This window comes from Monodon monoceros, unplaced genomic scaffold, assembly GCF_005190385.1.
Source record: "Monodon monoceros isolate NGI ecotype Baffin Bay Population unplaced genomic scaffold, NGI_Narwhal_1 Super_Scaffold_6, whole genome shotgun sequence".
Taxonomy (NCBI): domain Eukaryota; kingdom Metazoa; phylum Chordata; class Mammalia; order Artiodactyla; family Monodontidae; genus Monodon; species Monodon monoceros.
Genome location: NW_021703783.1, coordinates 174,250 through 200,613, shown reverse-complemented (window position 1 = coordinate 200,613; position 26,364 = coordinate 174,250). Strand labels below are relative to the sequence as shown.

Genomic DNA, 26,364 nt, shown 5'->3' with positions numbered 1-26,364 from the left:
CCACCTTGTACACTGTCGTGGGGAAGAAATGAGGTGATGGCATAGGCTCCCACACATAAGCACCCAACAAATGCTAACTATTCTTAGCTATCTAGTAATCTAAAAAGCACAATGGTCTGGTGTCTTTAAGTTTTCCAGGTTCCAAAAAAAGAGGGTTTTTTTCCCCTACAAACGAATCAGTGAAATGCCACATGGGATCAACCTAAGTGTCCATCGACAGATGAATGGATAAAGAAAATGTGGCACACATATACAATGGAATATGACTCAGTCATAAAAAGAAATGAAATTGAGTTATTTGTAGTGAGGTGGGTGGACCTAGAGTCTGTCCTACAGAGTGAAGTAAGTCAGAAAGAGAAAAACAAATACCATATGCTAACACATATATATGGAATCTAAAAAAAAAAAAAAAAAAAAGGTTCTGAAGAATCTAGGGGCAGGACAGGAACAAAGAACACCGGGAGGGGGAAGGGTAAGCTAGGACGAAGTGAGAGAGTGGCATGGACTTATATACACTACCAAACATAAAATAGATAGCTAGGGGGAAGCAGCCGCATAGCACAGGGAGATCAGCTCGGTGCTTTGTGACCACCTAGAGGGGTGGGATAGGGAGGGTGGGAGGGAGACGCAAGAGGGAGGGGATATGGGGATATACGTATACGTATAGCTGATTAATTTTGTTATAAAGCAGAAACTAACACACCACTGTAAAGCAATTATACTCCAATAAAGATGTTAAAAAAAAAAAAAGAAAGAAATTCCATAAGAAGGAAAACTCAGTTGAAGCCCAATTCAGGCATCAACTCACTACTTAGAACAAATCACATCACCTCCATTTCTTCATCTATAAGGTAGGAAAAACGCACTGCACTAAACTTGATGACCTCAGAGACAAAAACAAATCAATGATCACAGGCGATGAAAAAGCTTTCACTTCTTCAAAGAAAAGCAATAAATAAATCCAGAGTACGATTATTATTAAAATGTGACTCCCAATATTATGGGACATACATAAACCATGGTGCTACTTACTCTTTCAAGAACATTGGGTTTGACAGCCTTTTAATCTGGTCGCGTGGAGCCTGGTACAAGCAGGAAGGGGTACATGTAAACCCCAGGTCAGAGGCAGAGCCCACAAATCTAGGACTGTGCCCTGCCTGCTGGTCAGGTGTCACTCACTCTGGGCCATTTCTTACATCCGATGCCAGGAGAAATTAGGAAGAGTTTATGGTTCTGCCCGGACAGGTTAAACCAACGACAACCAAAATCCTTACCCACAGGACTTCTCAACAGACCCAAGAAAGGGTCCACTCTGACCATTTATTCATCTGTGTGAGCAGTGTAAGACCTCTTCCACTGTGTACACCATCCTTTCTGAAAAAATGCACACATGAGCTGGAAGGAAGAGCTCAATTTTTTCTTGTTTGATATTTACTTCTAGGTCTGGAGGTTTGAGTTTCATTTTTAATGTACCATAAAAATTTTGGTGTGAGAGCTAGGGGTTGGGATGGGAAGAGGAGTGGGGAGGTTGGGGGACTAGTCCTAACTTAAGAAGCAAGCACGCAAACAAGACTGCATCTGATTTCATCATCCATGGGTCTCCCAAAACCAGACAGGAAAGAAGAAAATCATTCGTGGTTATTAAACATCTACTGTGTGTCAGGCATTGCACTAAATACTTGGTATACATTACTCCAAAGCCCATTCTCTTCCCAACACCTAGAACACCAGGAAACAGCAGTCACCTGGACCATCCCAGGTGGGGAAAAAACCCTCACAACCAAGCAGTCAAGTTCCAGACATTTCAAAGGTTAGTGCTGTGAACACAAAAAGGAGGCTTAGCTAGGAACCAGGTCCAAGTTCCTAAAGATTCTTTGCAAGAGGAACATCTAAACCCTGTTTTTCCTATAATTCTGGAATTAACTCATGGTATTTAACATACTATCCAAAAAGTTAAAAAAATTTTAAAACCTGGAGCACAAGAAGCATTCACTGTAGGGCCACAACAGCCTGAGTCAAGTTTCTGACCAAGTCCGTTTGAAGATCAAATAAGAAATTTATACTAGCCTCTTTTTTATCCCTTAGGCCGCACCAAGCAGCACGCGGGATCTAGCTCCCCGAGGAGGGACCGCACCCCCGGCATTGGGAGCGCGGAGTCTTACCCACTGGACCGCCAGGGAGGTCCCTGTGCTATCCTCTTGAGCGACCCTTACAGATGTGCTTACAGGACAACCACCGAAACAAGGAACTGGCATCTGTGTGGCCAGGTGGTGACGCACACAGCCCTCCTGCTGGCCCCGCAACTGAAGGGCACGGTCCTGCTCACTACAACACCCGCCTCATCCGCACCCTGGGGTGCGATCCAAACGACTGTCTCCCTGGCAAACTGTCACACGGATGGGACTTGCAAAGTTTACACGCCATCTCTCCATCCACAACCCAGAAGATGAGAAGGTGGTAAGCCTTGAAGAAACACTGCTCCCAAGACACCTCCATCTCTCGGCACTAAGCCCTGATGTCGGCCGTAACTGCTGCCTGCGGTAAAGAGCCGCCACCTTAGACCTCACACGCGGAGTGTAGGGCTGGAGACGCTTTCCCTAAACTGAGTGTGGAGGGGAATCGGGAGACGAGGGCGGTCCGTGCGCCTTAGGGGACGGGGTGCACACGGGGGACGGGGGGACACGGGGGGACACAGGCGGACAGGGGCACACGGGAGACGGGGGAACACGAGGGGATGGGGACACGGGGGACGGCGGTCACGGGGGAATGGGGTCACGGGGGGATGGGAGACACAGGGGATGGGGGCATGGGGGACACGGGGGACAGGGGCACATAGGGGACGGGGGGACACGGGGGGACAGGGGCACAGGGGGGATGGAGGAACACGGGGGGGATGGGGACACGGGGAGATGGGGAACACGGGTGGATGGGGACACAGGGGGATGGGGGCACGGAGAGACGAGGGGACGAGGAGAAGGGGAATGGAGGACATGGGAGGACCTGGAGGAAAGGAGGGACAAGGGGGACACAGGATGGGGGACACGTGCGGACCTGAGGGGACGGGGGCCACGGGAAAAACGAGTGGTCAAGGCCCCGCCGCGCCCGCGCTCCCCGGCGCGGCTTCTCAGCGGCGCGTCCGCTCGCGGACTCGCGGGCGGCCTGCGGGTCTCCTCGTGCCCGGCCTCGGACAGCGCCCACGGCAAGCGCGCCGAGCCTCCCGCCCGCCGCCCGCCGCCCTGGACCCGGGCCCGCCGTCTGCTCCGGGGCCGCGGCGGCCAGAGGGAGGCGCCCGGCCCGCACGGGTCCCGGCCCGGTCCAGAGCCCGTCTCACCTCCGCCGCATGCCTCAGTGCGCCGGCGTCCTGGCAGCAGCCCGCAGTCCCGCACCTCGGCCCCTCGGCCCTACGGCCGCGGCGTCCGGCGCCCCAGCCCCGCGGCGACCCCGCTACAGCCAGCGCCTCACCCCACGGCCGCTCCTCAGCGCTCGCCGTCCCGCGCGGGCTGCACCGCGGCGGCTGCTGAGGTAGCAGCGCTGCCGCCGGGCGGGGCGGGCACATGTGAGGGCGGGGCTGCAGCCCCCGGGGCGCGACCACCGGACCCCGGCCTCGGGGCGCCGACACCACCGCGCCTCCGGAACCCGCTCTGCCTCCTATTCCCAGGGACGCCGTCGCTACCCGTAGGCTCCGACTTTGCCAGAAGCTCATAGTTCTATGCAGAAGGTAAGGAAAGGAGCCGCCGCCACACCCTTCCTCCTCTCCACCCCTTCCCCGCGGGTCCAGTGGTACATTCCTCAAAGCCCGCCCCGAGGGTCCAGGGAGAAGCTGATTGGTTGATAACCTTAGAAGGGGGCGAGGAACCGCGCGAAATGGCCAATGGAAAAGGACGGTGGGCACATCAAAGCAGGCCAGATGGGGAGGAGAGAGGGTGCGATTAAAGGGCACGTATTCGTTGCGCTCAGTAGCCGCCGCACTACACAACTGGAATTTTCTTTCTGATCCTATCAAGAAGGGAAACAAAGAGACTGGGGATCCTCAAGTTTCGGGATTAGAGAGCGAAAAGAAAATATGGAGAGAACTGAAGCAGATATCTGTGTGTGCCTTTCGGTAGGTTACTCCATCTTGGCCTCAGTTATCTAATCCAATGAGGATATTGGACTAGAATTGATCTCTGATGGTCCTTCTCATACTTTGCGAGCCTATGAGCCTTTGCATGGGATTAGCAATATTTACATATGTGCGTCAAATTGGGGCATCTTCCTAAAGAGCTTTGCTTGAAAATGAGTAGACTTTCTTTCAACCAAAGTTGAAAGTTGACACCAGTTCCTTGATATAGACGGTATTAACCTCACCTTTTGTCAAGACAAAGTCAATATCCTTTCTGGGTCCCTTTCTTAAAGCAGAGCATTCTTTTTCTATGTGGAGAACCACATTCTCCCCAATAATTTATACTCTTCCAAGAGTCACCTCCTCCTCTTCTCTCTTCCTCCATGTAATCAGACAAAGCTTCAATTAATAATTCATTCGCCTGTTGAACTGTCCAGAATCCCTGGCTTCAGCAACAAGTCTTGCTGGTCAGGCGTCATCAGAGTTACCAAAGTGCTGGTCACTACCTCAGGTCTGCAGCAGCCAGTCAACTCTGCAAGGCCCATGAGGCTCTCAGTCTCACTGCCTGTCAAATTCAAGACTTCAACATGTCCTGTAAGGGTCCCACCTGCTCTGTTTTAGAGCTTTACACTGGCAGCAGGCCTACATTTTGGTACCAAGCCTAAGGCCAACTCCACCTTCCTTTTTCAGAACTTTTCAACCTTCCCTCAGCTGCTCACCCTGCACCCACTCAACCCTCTTCCAAATTGTATCAGGTGTTTGGGGCACCCTTAGTAGCTCCACTCCCCAGCCAGACAACTCATCTTCCAACTATTATGCAAAGAGTTCTAGAAAGTCCAGTTCCTCCATGAAGCCTTCCCAGACGGATGAACAGAAACTGCTGGCTTATAGAGTTCCCACTTCTACTTTGTGCTCCCCAAACCCTGATTTTCCGCCCTACTATGCAATTCTTAGTGCCATATATGCCTCCCTCCTTCATGGACAGGAGCAACAGCGGAAGCTGCTTGCGTTCATTAAATGCTTACCGTGTGCTGGGTACTGTTTGGAAGTGCTTTCATTTCAGCCTCAGGCAGGCGTGGAAAGCTGACTTGCCCAAGTGCACGAAGTGGGGGTCTAACTCCAGTGCCTACCTTCACAGTCCCCACAATGCAACGCTATCTCCTATTTCTTCAGAACCAACTGCGTTCTGTACAAAAGATAATGTGATACACCTACATCGTGTTTTACATTGATCTCTATACCTATATCATTTCAGCCTCAAAACAATCACATCAGGACGGTTAGGAGCAGTTTGTTACAGCCGAAGCTGCGTGTAGGCTGATGCATTTGGCTGCTGTCACAACACTGGTGAATAAGGCCTCTGGTTTTCCAAGTTGAGGATTTTCCCCCTGCAACACCTGCTCCCTGAGTGAACACAGCCTTTTTATATGTAACAAGTAGAGAGCCATTATAAGCAAAAAGGGAACAAATACAAAATAGCAAACTGTGGGACCAGAAGCCTGGTACAGCCAGTGCTCACAGTGGGCAAAGCCAGCCAAGAAGGACGGACGGTGAGAAGCACCGTGCATTTCACTTCACTGGTTTATTGGTTGTACTTCGTCAATGAGATCACGTCTTTGACACATCTGGCAAATTCAATAGCAAAGGGCAACAAAAACTGCCCCCAACTGATTCTGCCTGGAGACAGAATCAGCCCCACGCCCATGAGGAAGGGGCTTCTACATACAGGGTTGCTGCCCCCAATTCGGGGAACTTTCTAATTTGCCATTTAGTGAAATACCCTGCTCCACTGACAGTCGTGATGCGGCCCTAAAACACAAGCTGGGCTAATGATTTCATTCTTTTTAAGCTGCTGAAATGCCCCCCAGGGATGGACATGCCAGCCAAATGGCCTGGGAGCCAGTGAACTTTTAATATTGATCGAGAAGACTGAGCACGGCCATCCTGAAGCCAAGTATTTCCAAGTCGCTCTCTCTGCCTGGCCCAGTCCTAGTCCATCCAGTTAATTTTCACTCCCATAGCTCTCCTGTCTTTCCTCATCCCAGAGAGCACAAGCATTTCTTGGGCACCGACTGAGAGCAAACAACTGTCAGGTTGTGTGAGGTTGTCCTGATGGATCGCCCATGAAGCCTGTACCTACTGGCTGGATGAGTGTGGAAAACATCAGACCCCCTTGGTACGGAGTGGATCGGATCAGCTCCTCAGAGGCGTGTGCCGGGATTCCATCCCCAGCTAAACATACAAGCTCATGTCGGAATGCCCCTGCCCTAGAGCAGGACGAGCACAGGACTGAGTTCTGGGAGAGGGCTGGGGTGGGGAGAGGGCGTGCATGCTCGGGAGGAAGGTGCAGAGACAGAGGATACCCAGAAATAACTGGACACGAACCAAACAGTAGGGAGGAGGATGCCAGTCCATAATCTGGCCATTGGAAGCACTGTGGTGTGGTCTTCCTTTTAAGAAAAAGAAAATTTCTGATTTCCAAAGTAAAACATGCACATCATTTAGAATTTTTTAATAGAGAAAAGTACAAAAATAAATAAAATAAAATTTAGCCATTCCTCTTACTGGCATATCACTGTTACAATTTTGTTTTGATTTTTTGGTTTTTTTTTTTTTTTAAAAAATTTTGCAGTACGCGGGCCTCTCACTTCTGTGGCCTCTCCCATCGCGGAGCACAGGCTCCGGACGCGCAGGCTCAGCGGCCATGGCTCACGGGCCCAGCTGCTCTGCGGCATGTGGGGTCTTCCCGGACCGGGGCACGAACCCGTGTCCCCTGCATCGGCAGGCGGACTCTCAACCACTGCGCCACCAGGGAAGCCCCAGTTGTTTTTTTTTAATAATTTTTTTAAATTTAAATTTATTTATTTATTTATTTTTGGCTGCACTGGGTCTTCATTGCTGCACGCAGGCTTTTCTCTAGTTGTGGTGTGCGGGGGCTACTCTTGGTTGCGGTGCGCAGGCTTCTCATTGCGGTGGCTTCTCTTGTTGCAGAGCACAGGCTCTAGGGCGCGCAGGCTCAGTACTTATGGTTCGCGGGCTCTAGAGCGCAGGCTCAGTAGTTGTGGCTCGGGGGCTCCAGAGTGCAGGCTCAGTAGTTGTGGCGCACGGGCTTACTTGCTCTGCTCGTGTGGATCTTCCCAGACCAGGGCTCGAACCCGTGTCCCCTGTATTAGCAGGCAGATTCTTAACCACTGCACCACCACGGAAGTCCCTTATAATTTTGATATATGCTTTTTCCTATACTTTTTTGTGTGTACATGTGTATGTATCTTCTTTTTTTGTATGTATCTTTTTTTTTTGGCAGTGCATTTACCCCACCAGGGATCTAACCCGTTCACTCTGCAGTCTTAACCACTGGACCGCCAGGGAAGTCCCCTTGTATGTATCTTTTTTAAAAACAAAATTTATCAGGGACTTCCCTGGCGGTCCAGTGGTTAAGACTGCAGGGGTCACAGGTTCGATCCTTGGCTGGGGAACTAGATCCTGTGTGCTGCAACTAAGACCCAGGACAGCCAAATAAATAAATAAAAATTGATCAGGGGCTTCCCTGGTGGCACAGTGGTTAAGAATCCACCTGCCAGTTCAGGGGACACGGGTTCAAGCCCTGGTCCGGGAAGATCCCACATGCCACGGAGCAACTAAGCTCGTGTGCCACAACTACTGAGCCTGTGCTCTAGAGCCCGCAAGCCACAACTACTGAACCTGCGTGCTACAACTATTGAAGCCCGCGCGCCTCGAGCCCATGCTCCGCAACAAGAGAAGCCACCGCAATGAGAAGCCCACGCACCGCAACAAAGAGTAGCCCCCGCTCACCACAACTAGAGAAAGCCTGCGCACAGCAACAAAGACCCAATGCAGCCAAAAAAAAAAAAAAAAAAAAAAAATTGATCGAACGGCTTTGCAATCTACTTTTCTCCTTAAAAAGACCAGGAATTTTCCCATGCCACGTAGATTATTCTAAAACATAATTTTAAATGGCTGCATCCTACGGTTATACCTTAAGTTACTTAACCAAGATTCTGTTTTTACTCATTAAGATTATTTCCAATTCTTCATTATTATATGTAACTTCAAGGATTATCCATATATGTAAATGTTTATATATTTTTATGATTATTTCCTAATAATTCTAGAAATAGAATTGCTTGGTCAAAATGCACATACATTTTTTAAATGTCTCACATATATTGCCAAATGGTCTTTCAGGAAGTTTACACCAGCTACGTTCCCACCAGCAATGTGTGATGTAGCTATTTCTCTGAACCCTCACCAACCCTCGACATTTCTTTTGTAATCCTTGCCATTTGACAGATGAAAAACAATATCTTGTTGTTTTATCATAGTGTATTTTTAATCCATCAAGGTAATAAATATGTATCTTTCCTTCCAAGTCCCCTGGAACTTAACAGCAAAATGAGTGTTTCCTTTTTCCCCATTCAACCACTCCTCTCCCAAATCCCTGAGAACTGATATAGAAATCAGAGTAAAATCTGCTCAAATGACTAGACAAACCCAGGGCCATGTCACCTGAACCAGTAAAAGAAGGTAGTGGAACAGATGGCTCAAAACAGCACATACACCATAAATTACAACTGTGAAATGGGTAACAAATCCTTACACAGAAACTTTTTTAGCTATAAAAGGAGATCAGTCCTCTGAGTTGTATTTAGCACTGCCTAATACGAAAATCTCATTTCTTCAACAACACCCAGTTCTGTGACGGGGCATCCTCCATACTGAGTGGCTAATCCACCCAATATTATTCTCAACTCCTGCCTAACTTCTTGTCCCTTGACCTTGTTTTTGTTTAGTGGTTGCCTCCACAGGATCTCCTCCTCTCTGGCCATCAGTAGCCTAATTTACCATTGAAGAATTTACCCCTCCCCCATTCCCAGTGTGGTTTGGTCAGGATTGAGCACAATCCCACTCTGGACTTGATGTGGGATGCAGATAGCTCTGGAAGCTGCTGGCAGCCATTTTGGGCCATGAGGTAGAGCCTGCATCAGAAGGAGTGGAGTTGAGAAACAGAGAGAGAGCTAGGTCTGGTCAAATCTGTAAGCCCTGAATCAAGCCTCACAGGAAGCCAGTGTGTGAAACGATACATTCCCTCTTTTTTTTTCTTTTTTTCTTTTTTTTTTAAACTTAAACCAGCTTTGGTCAGCTTTCTGTCACAAGCAAAGAATGCTGAATGAAACACTGCCTGTGGATGGATTCCATGGTCCAATAGGAACTCAGTCCATTCAATCCAAGCATTCTAAACATCACACCCATTACTGCCACTAGTTCAGCTTATCATGACCCCAGGGGTGTTCAGATCCAAGGTAAAGCCAAGCTACGTGGAGACTGAAGGCCCCAGGATGCCTGGATGGGCTCAGAAGCCCACCCCATCCACCCGTAGCATGAAAGAGTCAAGAGGGAGGAACAGGGTGGTGTGGTACAATTGGATTCCTGGGCTACATCCGTTGTCATGTGGACCTACTGAAGACACAAAGGTCCGAAAAGCTCGATGTCCTGCCCCTCTTCTATACTGTGGGCTGATGTGAAAGCAACCCAGTCTTCTGCAGAGGAGCTAAGAGGATCGTGGACTGGGATGTCCCAGATCTGGAAGACATCCTGGGTTCTGGGGTTTATCTTTAGGCTAACAGGTAAAAAAATCAGAAATCTTCCAACTAAATCTTTCTAACTAATTCCTTGATTGGGTTGCAAGTTTCACCCTGCCAGGAGAAAGGAAATTTAAATGCAACTTGACAAAATTGCAAAGCTACTTCTGCATCAATTTTTCATAATACAATGACAAAACATTGAGAGGTGTCTCCCCTAACTCACTGGTATGTACATTCTGTAGTAGCCAGAAATTCTGTGTAAGTACAAGCAAGCAAAATCAAGATGGGTCTATGGAAGATACCTCTAGTCACCAAAGCCACTGCAAAATAAAATCTAGAACCACCACATTGTAATCATGACCAAAAGAGAGTTTCCTGGAGCCCTGTTGTAACTTCCCTAAGCGAAGCCACACCAAGTGCTGGAAAGCCTCTAGGAAACAGAAAATTTTGTGAACAGGGTTTTTCCGAACTTATATCTTCATATACAGCCACAACTAAGAAAAATTTACCTAAATAAATAAATAAATAGATATACGTATTCATGTATAGGCATAATGTGTATAGAAATATATATATATTTCTCTGAACACAGGCTTTGGGGCTCCACCTACCCTCAGACAGGACTGAAGGCTACCCGGCTGCAGAACTAAAACAAACTCGCCTAGTGACTGGCCCCTTCCCCAGTGAGGAGGGAAAGAAGCTCTCTGTCCTTCCAGTCTGTCTTTCCTCTGGGGCTCAAACACATGCTCTTAAAAATAAAAACATCAGCTTCAATAGTGCATGAGGCAAAGGTCAAGCTCGGCCCAGCTGGGTTATATTTGAATATGACTTGTTTCACACAGCTCTGTTTTCAATTGTGAAAGAGAAAAGAATGAAGAGAAAGGAGTGGAGGGAGAGAGGAGACAGCACATGACACTGTACGTGTAGGAATCTGATAATAACAGACAATGCTCTGATAAAGCCTCGGAATGGAGCTGACAAACTCGAGACCACTGGCACACAAGTCAGTGTTTTCAGGTTTAAGAGAAAAACACATCCAAGTGGATCTGTCTTTTATGGGAAAGGAAAAGATGTCAAATCTGCCTTTGCCTGGGGCCTAGTAAGGTCACATGCAGGATCCCAAATCCCCTTTGCTCCTATTTGAGATCATGGAACTTCTGTTTGATTTCGGCCTCTGATTCCTTCTCATTCAATCATCACGAGTGTCTGCGATGGACAAGGCACTTGTCTGGGCACTGAGAGCATCCGAAGATCAACAGGACATGGGGTCTGCCCTCAAGGAGCTGACAGTGGGACAGGGAAAGTGAGACCTGCATAGAAAAGGGTCTTTGCCAGGTGGAAATTGCTATCTCGTGAGAGTGAGAAGGCTCCCATTCAAGAGGTCAGAGAGGGTTTCCCTGGTGGCACAGTGGTTGAGAATCTGCCTGCCAATGCAGGGGACACGAGTTTGAGCCCTGGTCCAGGAAGATTCCACATGCCGTGGAGCCACTAAGCCCGTGCGACACAACTACTGAGCCTGCGCTCTAGAGCCCGCGAGCCACAACTACTGAGTCCGTGCGCCACAACTACTGAGCCCGTGAGCACTGAGCCCGCGTGCCACAGCTACTGAGCCCGTGTGCCACAACTACTGAAGCCCGCGTGCCTAGAGCCCATGCTCTGCAACAAGAGAAGCCACCGCAATGAGAAGCCCACGCACCGCAACGAAGAGTAGCCCCTGCTCGCTGCAACTAGAGAAAGCCCGCGCGCAGCAACGAAGACCCAGCGCAGCCAAAAATCAATCAATCAATAAATTCATTTTAAAAAAAGAGGTCAGGGAAAGTTTTGTGGAGAAGGGGCTATTTGAGTGGGCCCTCAAAAGAGAGAGAGAGAGAGGTGTTCCAGGAGTTGAGCCTCTCTAACTCGTCCCGTTCCCACATGCAGAGAACAAGCAGAGGTCCTCCTGAAGGACCACCTCCCTGCCCCAGGCAGAGGTAGGTTGAAGGGTTAGAAGGAAAGGGAATTTGAAAGGGTAAATATGAACATGCTGCCATCTCAGTGAAGAGAGGGATTGGGTGGGGGGGCTTTTAGATTATCTTAGTTTTGCTCATTTGTGCTCTTTCATTTCAGGAAAGAATGGACTGTGGAACCTACTTTTGTAATGAAAAAATATGTACGATTTTAACACAATAGCCCAACCCACTACCACCAGCCTCTCCCCACCGCCCCACCCCACGGTAAAAAAAAAGGAAAAGAGAAAGGGAATGAGAAGAGCATCCATGTCTCCTCTCTATATACGGTCTCCTGCTTGGAAACCCAGCCTAGACACATCACCATGGCGCACCCTCAGACCCTAGTCACAGCAAAATCACAGAGGTGAAATCTATAAATAGTCTAGGCCCCTTGGGCCAGATGCCCCTAACCTTATCTAGAAGATAACTCCTGACCATGAAAATGAAAGCCCTGAGGCGACAGCGGGGACAGGGCGACAGCTGACTCCCCTCCCCTGCCTGCCTGCCGGGGCCTCGAGCTGGCAGGGCCAGGCCGGGGGCAGAGCCGCCCTAGGGGGTTGACGCCTCAGCCTGCCAGCCTGGGGGGGGGGGGGGGGGGGGGGGGGGGGTGGGGGTGGGTGGCAGGCCCACCTCCTGCTGGGGCACCTCAGAGTTCACCGAAGGGCATTGTTCAAATGCCACCTCCCGGTGTGCCACAGCCTGACACATGGGGAGAGCGCTAGGCCCCGCGGTTTGGGGTCCACAGCTGCTGGCCTGAGGACTGCCACCAGCAAGAGCTCACGGGCTATTCCTTTGTGCCAGGTCCAGGGCTGGGGCACTTGACGCGCTAGCTCCGGGGGGACGGGGGCGTCTGGGGCTCTTGCCAGCCCGGCGTGCAGGCACTCTCGCGGGGTAACAGTACCCACAAGTTCTTTTGTGGGCGGGCATGTCACGAGGAACCCTGAGCCGGCCAGGCTGACTTCTCTCCCTGGGACTTGAGTGTTAAGCAGAAAGGCACAAGAACTGAAAATAACAGGGGCTGATTCATCCCGTCGCAAATACCCTAAAGAAGGAAACTGGTATCTGTCTCTCTGCTCTCTCAACCCCCTTAGCTGCTCTGGGTCTTATCCTTCCCGAGACCTGGCTGTTCACTTTTCTTTCCGTTGTGTCAGTCAATTTATATTCTTCCAGTAAATGTCCTCCATCCTTCCCCAAAGTTAGCCCTAGAGTCTACTTGCAATGTTGGCAACCAAAAACCCCCAAAAGGTATAAGTTCTAACCATCTTAATAACCTCATTTTGTCATTATTATCCCTATTTTAATATAAGGTAATTGAGCTTCAAAGAAGTTAAAAAAAACTTGCCCGAGGACACATAGCCAAGGAGAGCCACACGAGCCCAAATCCCCACTTCCCTGGTTTCTGCAGAAAAACCCTGATCACATTAGTGTCTCTGAATTGCAGGAACCCTCTCCAGATCAGAAAAATGGAGAAAATGACACTCACTTCACAGAGCTGTTGAGAGTTTGATACTGGGCTTCTGAGTTGACCCAACGACGAGGTTTTCTCTCTGTGTCTCTCACACACTTTTGTTTATAGGGGTTTCCCCCATAACTCTGTCCCCTCCTGTGTCCTGGTGTGCTGTTCCTGGAAGGCCTATCAGAAAACGCAGACACCCTCAGGGAAGGGGCGTAAGGGGCACATAAATATGCATAAAATCTAAACCTTCCACTGAATATGCCTTTGGAAGGAAGAGAACAAGAGTTTTCATTCCTCTTGAGGACGATGAAAACACAGAGACACTAAATGTTTATCTCAAGGTTACACAGAAAACCCAAAGGTAAGAGGGCCCCAGGAGTTATATGCCCGGCCAGTTGGTCTGAAAATTCCAGAGAACAGGTGTCCCAAGTTGCTGGTTTTGAACCCGCCCCTCACTTCCCCTCTTTCCCTACTCTCTTTCCCAACTCAAATAAATCATGTAAACAACCACATTAGGCAAATTTCTAACAAGGTTTCCCCAGACCCCTGTCCATTACACCCCTTATCTCTCCCTTCAGAGCTGTGACCTACTTAAAATATTCTTATAATTCTTTGAATGGCGGGAAAGTTCCCAAAGACGTGCTCCCTATGATGGAAAAATTAAAGTTCCCTTATAATATACAGTTAAAGAGAAAGTGTTACTTCCACTAAGATTTCTGATGCTTCTTTACAGATAAATTCAAGTTTTCCCAGGATTGAGATTGTGAATAGTATAACGAAAAGATCAGTGGGTCAACAGATATTCACAAACTACCTGCCTTAAGCAAGGAATTTACCAAAATTGACACTGGCTTACAACAAGAGTGAAAAAATCCACACAGCATGAAGTTATTCAACATAATTTTGACTCGTGAGTTTTCTGGTTTTTAGGGCCAAGAAAATGACAATCTACATTGTAATGTGATAATTTCTGGGATTGCTTTTCTTCTCCTGTACATTCATTTCTTCCAGTCTGACAGGTTTTATATACAACAGCAAATCAATTTTTAAAACAATAACCCATCATTTTAGCAACTTGAACATGGGAATTTATCTTCCACAGGCACACAGATTATTTAAAGTTATAAACATGGTGTGCTTGCTATTTTGTATTCTATTGTACATTTTATCATAAGTCTTTCCTTGTTTCCCTCTACATGTCTCTGGATATAAGCTTTCGTTAAAATGCAAAATACTCCATTATATTGATGTACCACAAAATTTTTAAACTGTTCCTCTAATGTTGGACATTTCAGATATTTCTATTTTTTTCTATTACAAGTAACACAGTAGAGGATATCGTTCATGTATTTAGAATTTTAAAAATCTTTATTAAATAGCTTCACCGGGAAAAATTCCTGGGTATAGTACTTTTATGGCTTTTCCTATTATCATGTTGCATTTCCCCCAAATTTTACCAATTTACAATGCAACCCACAATAAAAAATGCAATTTTACTGCACCCTCAGTAGCATTAGGTGTTATTTTTTTAATTGTTACTCCCATTAGCAAGAGGTAAACAGTGTCACAGTGTTGCTATGATGTATACTTTTGATTACTGTCAATGAGGAACATTATCTATGTATTTTTTTCTTATTTCCTTATCTGAGTAAATTTCTTGTTTTTTCTTTCTAAAATGCTGATCATGACCCACAAAATTGATTTCATGACCCACTGGTGAGTCATAATCCACTGTCTGAAAACATGTAAAATAGGGTTTTATTTTCCACTGCACTCTCTCTAGTATCCCCCAAATGAACTGATATACATAGAATGAGCCAGATCAACTGGACATTTCTCCCCAGTGGCCTGTGACGTAAACTGCCCTTTTTCAGGGACTAGATATTGCTGGTCATGGGTGGGCGGGCGGCAATAAGAACTAAGACATGGTTTCACTGTTTCCGGCCTGCCATCCAGGGGGCTGGCCGCCTTCGCAGGCTTGACCTGGCCTGGCCTGCCCATGAGGTGTAGCAGCTCTGAGATGCCGTGTTGGGAAAGGGCGCTTGGGCCTGAGGTAGCAGAAGCAAGGAGCCGTCCTTCCCAGGGAACCAGCTGAAAGCAGCTCCAGTTCAGCTGAGAGGCTAGAGCAGCGGGTGAAGTGTGCCCACAGCCTGGCTTTGCCAAGCGGACACGGAGAAACCTGAAGGAGGCCCAGTCTGGGTAAGTGAAGGCATTGTCTCAGGAGGTCAGGTCACTCCAGGAAGAGACGAAATGTGTGGACGACGCAGGCACTGGGAAGGGGCTCCTCCAGGTCAGGTCAGCACCTGGGGGTGCTGCTGAGGGTGATTCCAGACAGCAGCGTGGGAGAGCCTCGGTCACCCTGGGGACACCGCCCAGCCAGGTGGCCCTGGCACATGAGTTTTGTGTCCCATGTCGGATGGTTGTATGACCTTTAAATAGCGTCTTAATTCTCTTGCCTATTGACGAGGTGAATGACCAAGCCTTGCCAAGGGTCTCAGAAGAGACAGTACTTTTATGCCTACCCATCAAGGAGACCACAACCAATCGCTATTCAGCCAAAGTTATAATTATGATTTTTTTTTTAATTTTCTTTTTTTGGCCGCACGGCGTGGCATGTGGGATGTAGTTCCCTGACCAGGGATGGAACCTGGGCCCCGTGCATTGGGAGCACAGAGTCTTAACCACTGGACCACCAGGGAAGTTCCAATTCAGCCAGAATTAAAGCAAGTGCCTTAGGAGGCGCTGACTGGGGACGTTCTGACCCCAGGTTGGTACATGACACTTTCTAGTGTGTTTAAATTTCTAGCACAGATTCTTGCCTCCCGCTGCATATTCGTGAGGTAACCTTAGAAGGCAGGTGTTGGAAGAACCTGTCCCAACAGGTGTGCCCCCTGTCGTCAGTAGTAGCTGCAGAGAGGAGCTGACCCTGGCCCCTGGATCTTCAGGAAACCCCTCAAACTTAGGAGGAGTTCAAGGCATGCTGAAGGGTTTCAGGCCTGCAAAGGATAACACTTCTAATTCTTAGGTGTTCTTAGGTTGCTTCTCCCTTCTTCAGGGTGACCACCGCATTCTTAACCCTTCTTCTTTCTAAGTGTCCATTCTCCTCGAAGCGGGTGGGAGATTTGCACATGACTCTGCTAACTACTAACATGAAGTCCGTCACCTACAGGAGGACACAGCTCTCACCCTACAGACTTGCACAAGCATGCATCTCCTCTCCCCCTTTCCCTGGGGAAAGGTTCTAGACATTCCTGACAGATATACACCCTGTCCTACCATTGGAGAGAATAAGCGATTACCAAATTCACCCGGAAGAATGTCATCCTGATTGATTAGAATGGTGGGTTGCAAATTTAGCTCATTAGAATCACATAGGAGCTTAATCCCAATGTTTAGGCTGTATCTCAGACCTATTAAGCCAGAATCTCTGGAGATGGGGCCCAGACTTCAGTATTTGATTTTAATTTATTTATTAATTGAAGTATAACTGACCTACAACACTGTTAGCTCCTGGTGCACCACATAGTGATTTGATATTTCTGTACATGACAAAATGATCACAGCTAGGCCCCAGTACTTTTTAAGCTCCCCAGGTGTTCCAACACGCAAGCAGGGTTGAGAACCCCTGAATAGTACTGCAGGGGCCCAGGGGTTCAGCGTTGTATTTATCTTTCATTTCACAAGAGTTCACCCTTCCCTTGAGAGGAATCTTTATAACAGTGAAACCTCTAAATAGTTGATCACAGTAACAGACCAAGAAGAAAGACTTTTTCTTGGGGTGGGGGAGGGAATGGGGAGGGTGGGCAGACAAGGGGAGGGCTTATATACAGAGAGTATTTTACCATGGAATCATAATCAGATTCTAAACAAAGCCGGTCCCGGAAAGGCATTCGGGCCTTGCCTTGCTTCAGGAAGGGCTGAACTTCACACCCTTGTCAGAGCTCTCCAAGAGAAGCACCTGCGCGGCGGCCCCCGCGGCCTCTGGTGCGGTCACACGCGCCACGTCCATCTCTGGGCTCGGGCTGCGCCGCGGCCTCCGCTGGAGGGAAGGAGACTCCCCGGGGGAACGGTCGCCTCGCTGCGGAGGTGATGGAGGCACGCGCTTCCTTGGGCTCGCCAGCAAGGACGCGGCTTGGCCCAGGACAGCTGGCAGCCGCCGTTTGCCCCGGGGAAGGTACTTCTCTGATTGCGGGATAGGAACATAAAGCGAACTGGATGGAAGCGGCTGGGAATCTGAGCCCCGCGGCCTCTCGGATAGGTTTGGGGTGCACCCGCACGGTGGGGCGTTGTCTGAAATGGAGGCACCGAGACGGCGCCGCTGCGGTTAGGAGAGCGGCGCGTTTAAAAGGAGACGAAATAATAATTCCAAGGACCCAAATATGTCAGAAAGGAAAAGCCTTCGCGGCCACATGCAATTTAACGGTGTGATTTTTAAAAGGCATCAATCCAGACACCGCATGACCTTGTGGTTCGGAGATCTGCTCCCCGAGGAGGACTGGGTGGTACTCACGGGCGGGCCCTCCTGGCAGGCGGTCCTCGGCGCACGTGTAGGTGCAGGTACTCCGGCCGCTCGCGAGCTGAGCACAGCCGCGCCGACCCCGAGGCCCCTTCCACCCGCCCGGCTCCCGAGCCGGAGGTGCGCCTCCGGCGGCGGGCGGAGAAGGCCGGGTCCTGCCGCAGCCTCCTCCGCGCTCGGCTCCGCGGTCGCTATGGAAACCAGGCGCGGCCCCAGAGGTGACACAGCGACGCGCCCCGGGCCCTCCCGGCATCTGCGCGGCCCAGCGAGCTCTGGGATGTGGGCTTCCCGGGCGGCACCGTCAGAATGTCCTCTCCGGCCTCAACCAGACCCTCCCCTCCTCCCCTCCCCCTCCTCCCGGCCTCTTCCCTCGCCCCCTCCAGGCCCACCTCGGTCCGCAAGTCAGGGTGGAAATGCCGGCCATTCCCGGGCCCCTTCCAGGCGGGGACTCCGGGTGCTGAGCTGCCAGAGGCCTGCGCCTCTGCTGGGGTCGGGACCCCTCCCCTCACTCCTCACGAGCCCTGGATTGCCCAGGAAAGCAACCTGCCAAGCCCTAAGGAGGTCAGACGGAAGGCCGGATAGATCGGAATAAATTCCTATAAGCATTTGCTTATTATAATCGGAGCAGAAAGAAGCCTTAGCGATGATTTCGTCTTCAAGCATCAGTGGCTTCAGTACGACATCCATCAAGCTGTGTGGTCGACAGCAGACCGGCTCCAGCCAGCACCCTCAGGGGAGGGCTGACGACTCTCAGAGAAGCGGCGCCTGCTTGTCTCTGCTGGTGTCCCCTTAATCCCGCCGTCCCCTTGAGTCGCGTCCCTCTCCTTTCCGTAGCCATTAATGCGAGGGGCAAAGCTCCAGGATCACGGTGTGGCTCAGAGGTGGTCCCGCTTGTCACCCGCAGTCCCTCCTTCATCTCACCACTCTGCATCCATGTCTGTTCTACCTAAATCTGCAGGTGTTTTGCTCCAATTCCAAAATAAGGGAAGGAAACACATTTTTTTGGAACTCTGACAATATGCCTAGCATATTTATGGGTTATTTCATTTAATCCTGTGTCAACCTGTGAGATTTTACATCACTGTCTTATAAATTAAGAACATAAAAACACAAAGAAGTTACTTACCTATGCAAGGCTGCACAGCTAGATAAACGGTAAAGCTGGAACTCCCACCTAGCTCTGTTTGACACCATAGCTGAAGACACAAGGCTGTCTGGGGTTGGCCCAGGTGGATATGAGGGAAAACTTCCTAGGATGTCCAGAATCACTAATAATTTCTCCCACCTCTCATTTACTGATTTTATTTCCAATGTATTTTTTTAAAGAAATAAAGTGTCTATTTTAGAAGCCTTGAAATATATAGAAACATAAAGGAATAAAAATCATCTGTAACCCTACCACTCAAAGTCATGATTAATATTCCTATTTCCTTCTAGTCTTTTTCTATCTTTAAACTAAGTTAAAACTGCCATAGATTGTATATTTGTGTCCCCCCAAATCCATATTTTGGAATCTAATCCCCGGCTGATGGGATTTGAAGATGGGGGCCTTTGGCAGGTTATTAGATCATAAGGGCTGGGTCTTCATGAATGGGATTAGTGCCATGAATGGTAAAGGAGACACCGAGAGCTCCCTTGCCCCTTCTGCCATGTGAGGACACAGTGAGAAGGTGGATGTCTATGAATCCTCACCAGACACTGGATCTGCTGGTGTCTTGATCTTGGACTTCCCAGCCTTCAAAACTGTGAGAAATAAATTTCTGTTGTTTGTAAGTCACCCAGTCTGTGATGTTCTGTTATAGCAGCCTGAATGGACTAAAACAAAGGATATATGTATAACTGTATCCTACTTTTCATTTAAAATAGCCTTGTGTAAATTTTCCCCCCTCCGTTAAGTTTCTTTAAAAATACTACTTTTAATGCTATACAATATTTCATCATATGAATGTATCATCATTTCTTTATTGAATATTTGAGTTATTTCCAATTCTTATTGATTGCATATAACTGTAATAAATTTTTTTCTACATAAAACTTGCCTATACTGCATTTCCTTGCAAGTGAGTTCTAGAAGTGGAATATTGGATCAAAGATATGAACTTTTAAAATTCATATTGACATTATTGGGACTTCCCTGGTGGTCCAGTGGTTAAGACTTCATGCTCCCAATGCAGGGGCCCTGGTTCGATCCCCTGGTCAGGGAACTAGATCCTGCGGGCCACAACTAAACATCCTGCGTGACACAACAAAGACCTGGTGCAGCCACATAGATAAATAAATAAATTTTTTAAAATTAAGAAGAATAAAATTCATACTGACATTAGTGACATCCCCACCAGAGTGGTACAATTGTTACAACTGGTGAGCCTACATGGGCACATCATTATCACCCAAATCCATGGTTTATATTATGGTTCACTCTTGTTGCCCATTCCATAGATTTGGACAAATTTACAGTGACAGGTATCCATCATAATGGTATCATATAGAATATTTTCACTGTCCTAAAAATCCTAAAAGCTCCACTTGATGGGATTTGGAGATGGGAAACTTAAATACGCATTGAAGTTTTCTCATGTCTTTTTATGACTTGATAGCTCATTTCCTTCTAGCACTGAATAATATTCTGTTGTTTGGATGCGTCATGTATCTATTCACCTACTGAAAGACATCTGGGTGGCTCCCAAGTTTTGACAATTATGAATACAGTTGCTATAAACATTTGTGTGTGGGTTTTTGTGTGGTCATCAGTTTTCAACTGCTTTGGGTAAATACCAAATATGGCTGCTGGATCGTATGGTAAGAATATACTTAGTTTTGTAAGAAACCACCAAACTATCTTGCAAAGTGGCCGCACCATTTTGCGTTCCCAGACCCCAGCAACAACTGAAGTTCCTACTGCTCTGCAGCCTCACAAGCAGTTGGTGTTGTCAGCGTTCCAGATTTTGGCCATTGTGTAGTGGTATTGGGTTTTTTTTTTTTGTTTTTTTTTAAAATATTTATTTATTTATTTGCTTGTGCAGGCCTTAGTTGCTGCTCACCAGCTCCTTAGTTGTGGCACATGGGCTCCTTAGTTGTGGCATGTGAACTCTTAGTTGTGGCATGCATGCGGGATCTGGTTCCCCAACCAGGGATTGAACCCTGGCCCACTGCATTGGGAGCTCAGAGTCTTAACCACTGTGCCACCAGGGAAGTCCTGTGTAGTGGTATTCTTTTAACTTGCATTTTCCTGATGACATAGGATGTGGAGAAGGGGATCTATTGCCTTTGACTGTTTTGTTTTTTTTTTTTTGGCCACGGCTTGCATGGGATCCTGGTTCCTCGACCAGGGATCAAACCCAGGCCTTGGCAGTGTAAGCTTGGAATCCTAACCACTGGACTGCCAGGGAATTCCCGCCTTTGACTATTTTTAAATGTACCTTGCAAACCCAGATCAGGCCAAAAAGTTTCCGCTCTTGAATAAAGGGTTAAAGTGTGCTGCAAAATTGATAGGAATGAACACAACATGGTAATGGATCTTTCATAAACTCTCTTACTGGGTTATGTTACAGTGGATATCTAAATATAAAGACATAATATTTATTTATTTATTTTACTTTTTTTTTTTTTTTGGCTGCGTTGGGTCTTCGTTGCTGCGCACGGGCTTTCTCTAGTTGCAGCGAGCAGCAGCTACTCTTCGCTGTGGTGTGCGGGCTTCTCATTACGGTGGCTTCTCTTGTTGCAGAGCACAGGCTCTAGGCACATGGGCTTCAGTAGTCGTGGCTCGCGGGCTCTAGAGCGCAGGCTCAGTAGTTGTGGCACACGGGCTTAGCTGCTCTGCGGCATGTGGGATCTTCCCGGACCAGGGCTCGAACCCGTGTCCCCTGCACTGGCGGGTGGATTCTTAACCACTGTGCCACCAGGGAAGCCCAAGACATAATATCTACCACTGATTTCACTAAAGGTAGTATAAGACTAATAGTTCACCAAGTAGTTTATATGTATATACATATATAACATACAGAATTTAGGAACTAAATTTACTACAATTAAATTGACAAAACATCAATATAATTTTGCAGCTTTTCTCTTCCACAGACTAGAGCTATACAAACGTAGAATGTCTATTTATGAGTGACGGCATCTACCATATTGTTTTCCGAGTTTGATTTCTATAAACAGTGCCTGGGGATTACATTGAAATCCATGTATTTGAACGCAGAACATATATTAGTCAGGGTCCTCAGAATTGGCTCACATAGTTATGGAGACTGAGAGGCCCTTGGACCTGACATCTGTAGGCCAGAGAAGCAGGGCAGCTTGTGGTGTAATTCAGTCTGAGTCCAAAGGCCTGAGAAGCAGGAGCTCCCCTCTCTGAGGGCAGGAGAGGCAGGATGTCCCAGCTTAGCAAGAGAAAGAGAACTTGCCTTCCTCTGCCCGCCGTGGATTGGATGACCCACCGCATTGGGGAGCTGATTTTCTTTACTCAGTCTCCTCATTCAAAGGCTAAACCCTTCCACAAACACGCATAGACACACCCAGAAATGATGTTTTACCAGCTGTCTGGACATCTCTTAGCCCAGTCAAGTTGACACATAAAATTAACCACCACAATTGACTTGAGCAATTTATGCCATAGGTGAAGGAATTTACTCTGTTCTTTTTTCCCTTCCCAGTCTTTCAGCAGCTGGCCATTTGGATTTTTATAAGATATACTGAAACTCCTTGGGAACTAGGAAGTCATTCCCTGCCCCCCTTATCATACAAGGGAGGAAACAGAGGCTGAAAGAGGTTAAATGACTAGCTCAAGGCCACACAGAATTTTATTAGTAATCTTCAAGTCTGAAGACAGGCCGACGAAATTCGCAGATGACTGAAAGTTAGAAGGAAGCCAATAGAAATGGACTGAAATCTATTTCTAATCTAGAGATGACGGATAAACATTAAGAACGGTCTGCCTGGGATGATAGGCTAAAGCCAGTAAGTAGAGAATTAGCATTAATAAACGCAATGGCCCTCACTTCTGGTTGAAACATTGTAAGCAGATAGGGTAGGGGTTCCCCAGAGAAAGAGAACCAGGCACGGCTTTCTAGACCTCAGGGAAGCCATTTTTGGCCTAAGCCATTCTGTGATCTGAGCCTGGCCACAATGCTTGCCCTTCAGCAGGTCTCAGTAATCAATGCTCTTAAGGGAAGGGAGGGGACACAGGGACAAAGGAAAAGCAGTCAAGAAAAAACAGTTCAGTGAGAAACAGTCCTAGCTCCCCATAGAGGGATGCACGCCACAATCTGATACAGTCTGTGGACTGTCCTGCAGGAACTCAGGCCCCTACGCGGGGGAGGACAGAGTGACGATGCTGACCCTCGTGATTGCAGTCAACTAAAGCCTGGACTCTGTTGACCTTTGCCCAGTTCTATGCTGAATTCTCCTCTGCTCAAGCCCCTTCATGAACACACATGTACCCTTAGCTTAAAACTTCCCCAATTTTGCTGTCCAAGGAGACACAGCTTTGGGAAGGATCCCCGCTGTTCCCTTACTGGCTGCAGGTAATAATCCTTTCTTCCCCCGCTTTTTGCCTTGGGTGGGTCTTTAGGCTCGATGCCCAGTTTTTCAGGTAACAACATCAACTGCACAGTACAGGCCCAACCTGGCTAACGCTCACGTGCATCAGAATACAGAGGAGGTACATCGTCAAGCTTGGGTCCAGTGAAGGCCCCGAGTGGGGAGCAGCTGCTAAAACAGCACTGCAGCCTCAGGAGCCTCAGGAAGGGGCAGAGTGCTAGGGACTGGCCCGGGGTTCTTGGTGCTGCCCAGGTCAGTTTGTGCCGTTCGTGAGGTACAACGTGCCAAGCAGGCTCTTGACAGTTGGAGTCCATCCACCAGAAGATGGTGAGGGCCTGGGCTCTGCCCCAAAGGAGGAAGGGCCCCAGCAGCTGTGCCTGTGTAGCTTGCAGACTTCTGAAGGACATGATCACTGCCTTCAAATCTCTGACGGGCTGTCAAACAAAGGAGAGGTATGTGGCTGGTTTTGTGTCACTCACAGGGCAGAAGTAAGGTCATTAGGGATGCAGGTCAATGGGAGACGGATTTCTACTCAGTCTAAGAATTTTCCAACATTGCTGACTCACAACAGGATGGTCTAAAAGTGACCTCAGGGAAATGCTGGGTCCACGGGTCAGAGGTCTTGGTGCAGGGAGACCTACTTTGGGGGAAGAGTTGACTCCATGACTTCTAAATTCCTTTCAACTCAAAGATTCTGTGACTCTTCAAGGTTTATTTTTCTTACCGCTATTTCACTCCGGTAGATAATGTTTTAGTGCTTTTGACCTTTGACTTCCAAAACAATGCAGAATGTTTTCTACTATTAGAATGCATTTTTTTTTTTTAAAACAAACAAAAACTTTAAAGAAAAATTGAACCAGAAGTATCCCTGGGAAAAAGGGAGTTGCTACGGAATGTGGGCGCTAAAGTAAAATCGAAGCTTGCTCACAGTGTGGGCAAATAGAGGCATGTGTGATGTCATAGATTCTCACTGTTCCGGGAAGGGGACACCCACACCCCACCCGCTTCGACTCCCCAATGGGACTGTAAGACCCACAATGACAGGAGAAAGTCTTCCCTTCATTTCACCTCTGGTAACACCCATAAGAACATTTTATACAGAGGAGGTGCTTAGTGTGTTCTGAATGATTTGACTTTTTTTTTTGCTGTGCCACGTGGCTTGCAGGATCTCAGTTCCCCAACCAGGGACTGAACCCGGGTCATGGCAGGGAAAGCCCGGCATCCTAACCACTAGGCCACCAGCGAACTCCCCTTTAGGTTCGTTTGTCTATTTTGTTTGTTTGTTTGTCTTTGGCTTTTTGACTTAAAGATGAAATCGGATACTTTTTCCCTGGGGTCTGGTGGAAGCCGTGTCCCGGTTAGGCGCTCGGCCGTGGCTGTGAACCTGCGTTATCCTGCTCCGGGGGGGTGGGGCGGGGGCTGAGCCGGCCCACACTGGGCCCCAGGTGGCCGCGGTGGCCCCCAGGGGTCCCTCCTCATGCTTGCCGGGCGGGTCTCCGTCGTCGGTGTGTCTGTGCTGCACAGCACAGCCGCTCCGGACACTGGCTTGCTTCCCTCTGTAGCTGGCCGAAGCAACCATAGCCGACATTTATATTCCACTTGTTCAGAACCCGAGCACTGCGTTAGGTGTCCACCACCTGCTCTTTAAGCAGCTACCCCTCAGCTCTGCTTCCCAGGTGAGGAAATGGAAGCAGACAGGCTCCGGGACTCGCTCAAGGTCACAAGTCCCTGTGAGCCTAGCACTGCAGCCCCAGGTGTGTGCTCCTCGCCACCAGCTCCCCGCCCCCTGCCAGTGTCTGTACGACCTAAGTCACCCAGAGACCGAGGTCCAAAGTGAGCTCTTCTTGGTGGAAAGACTCCAGGTGGTAAGTGTCCTCTGCCTCCCTCTTTCCACGCTCCTCTCTTCCCTGGAGGGAGGCGGCCCTGTGTTTCCTTCTCCCGCGTTTTCCTGGGAGGGCTGCTCCCCAGCTCCACCCCCAGCTCCTCTTGGCTGGGGCTTTGGAACAAGACTGAGCACCTGTGCTTGGAGGGGTTACAGCCTGTTTTTGTGCCACTTAGCAATTCCCTATCCATTTTCCTGAAAATGCCAGAGGGTCTATATTTTATTTTTAAAATCAATGGAAATTTTCATATACTTCGCTTTGGGTGCTTATCAGCACACCCCTGTCCCTTCACCTCCATCCCCAGCCCCAGGCTGGTACTGCAGAGCCTGGGGGCTTGGGTCACTGCTCCGGGGCAGACGCTACAGGAACCACTCTCCCGCCTGTGACCTGCAGGCAGATGCGTAAGAGGAACTTTCTGACTCCATCTCAGGTCCAGTGGAGCCGGGTCAGGACCAAGGCCTGCCTGGGGCTTCCAGGCCTGGGTTGGGCAGGGCAGGTCTATGCCGGGCATCTCCTGCTTCTGCTTCTGTAAGACTCAGCTAAGCCCAAGGGCAAGAAGACACAGAGGGTGTGCCCACGGGAACTTCACCCTCCTTTACAGCTTCCCACACAGCCAGGCGTCAGCCCCTTTCCTCCGCTCCAACCAGCCTAGTCGCTGGCACCAAACGCACTGTCTGGAGTTGTGTGGATCCCACCACACCCGCCGTGAACGTTCTCTGTCGTAGGAGGCTCCCAGGCTTGAAGCAATAAATGAGCAAGTCAGTAGTCTTCTCCACCTGGACACAACGCACCCGCGTGCCTGGGGACAGCCAGGCTCCTCCGTGGACTTAGTCAAATCTGCTGAGACAAAGGCCAGATGGAGGCCAGACTTAAGGGGGTCACGCATAGAGCATCTGGATCTTTCACTCCTGATCTGCCCTGTTACAGGGTGGCAGGAAGCACAAAGACAAATGAGCACCTAGGATACTTCAAAAAATGTCTTTAGACCTAGTATAAGAAGGTCTGGGTTTGAGTTCCAGCCGAACCATCTACTGATTGCATGACCTTGAGCAAATTTCGTTATCTGTCAAATGGGAACAGAAACATCAGTTTCCTTCACACAGGAGCGTGTGACGATCAAATAACGATACAATGAAAACACTTTGCAAACAGTAATGTGCTATGAAACTGTACAGGGTTGTGATAAAGTGCTATTTACTGCAGTTAACAATACCAGTTTCAGCAGTTTGTTCCTCTACTCAATTTTTGACCAGAACTGTGTAAACAGTAAAAGTG

At 48.6% G+C, this 26,364-nt stretch overlaps 1 protein-coding gene across 17 annotated transcripts in view; it reads right to left on the bottom strand.

Moving 5' to 3' along the window:
* Window positions 1–3,523, bottom strand: part of MICAL3 (microtubule associated monooxygenase, calponin and LIM domain containing 3) — a 175,138-nt gene extending 171,615 nt beyond the window's left edge. For all 17 annotated transcript variants that reach the window (XR_003791078.1, XR_003791079.1, XR_003791080.1 and 14 more), the window contains exon 1: window positions 3,332–3,523. The gene's annotated coding sequence lies outside the window, so the exon portion shown is untranslated. The remainder of the gene's footprint in view (window positions 1–3,331) is intronic.
* Between the last annotated feature and the right edge of the window lie 22,841 nt (window positions 3,524–26,364).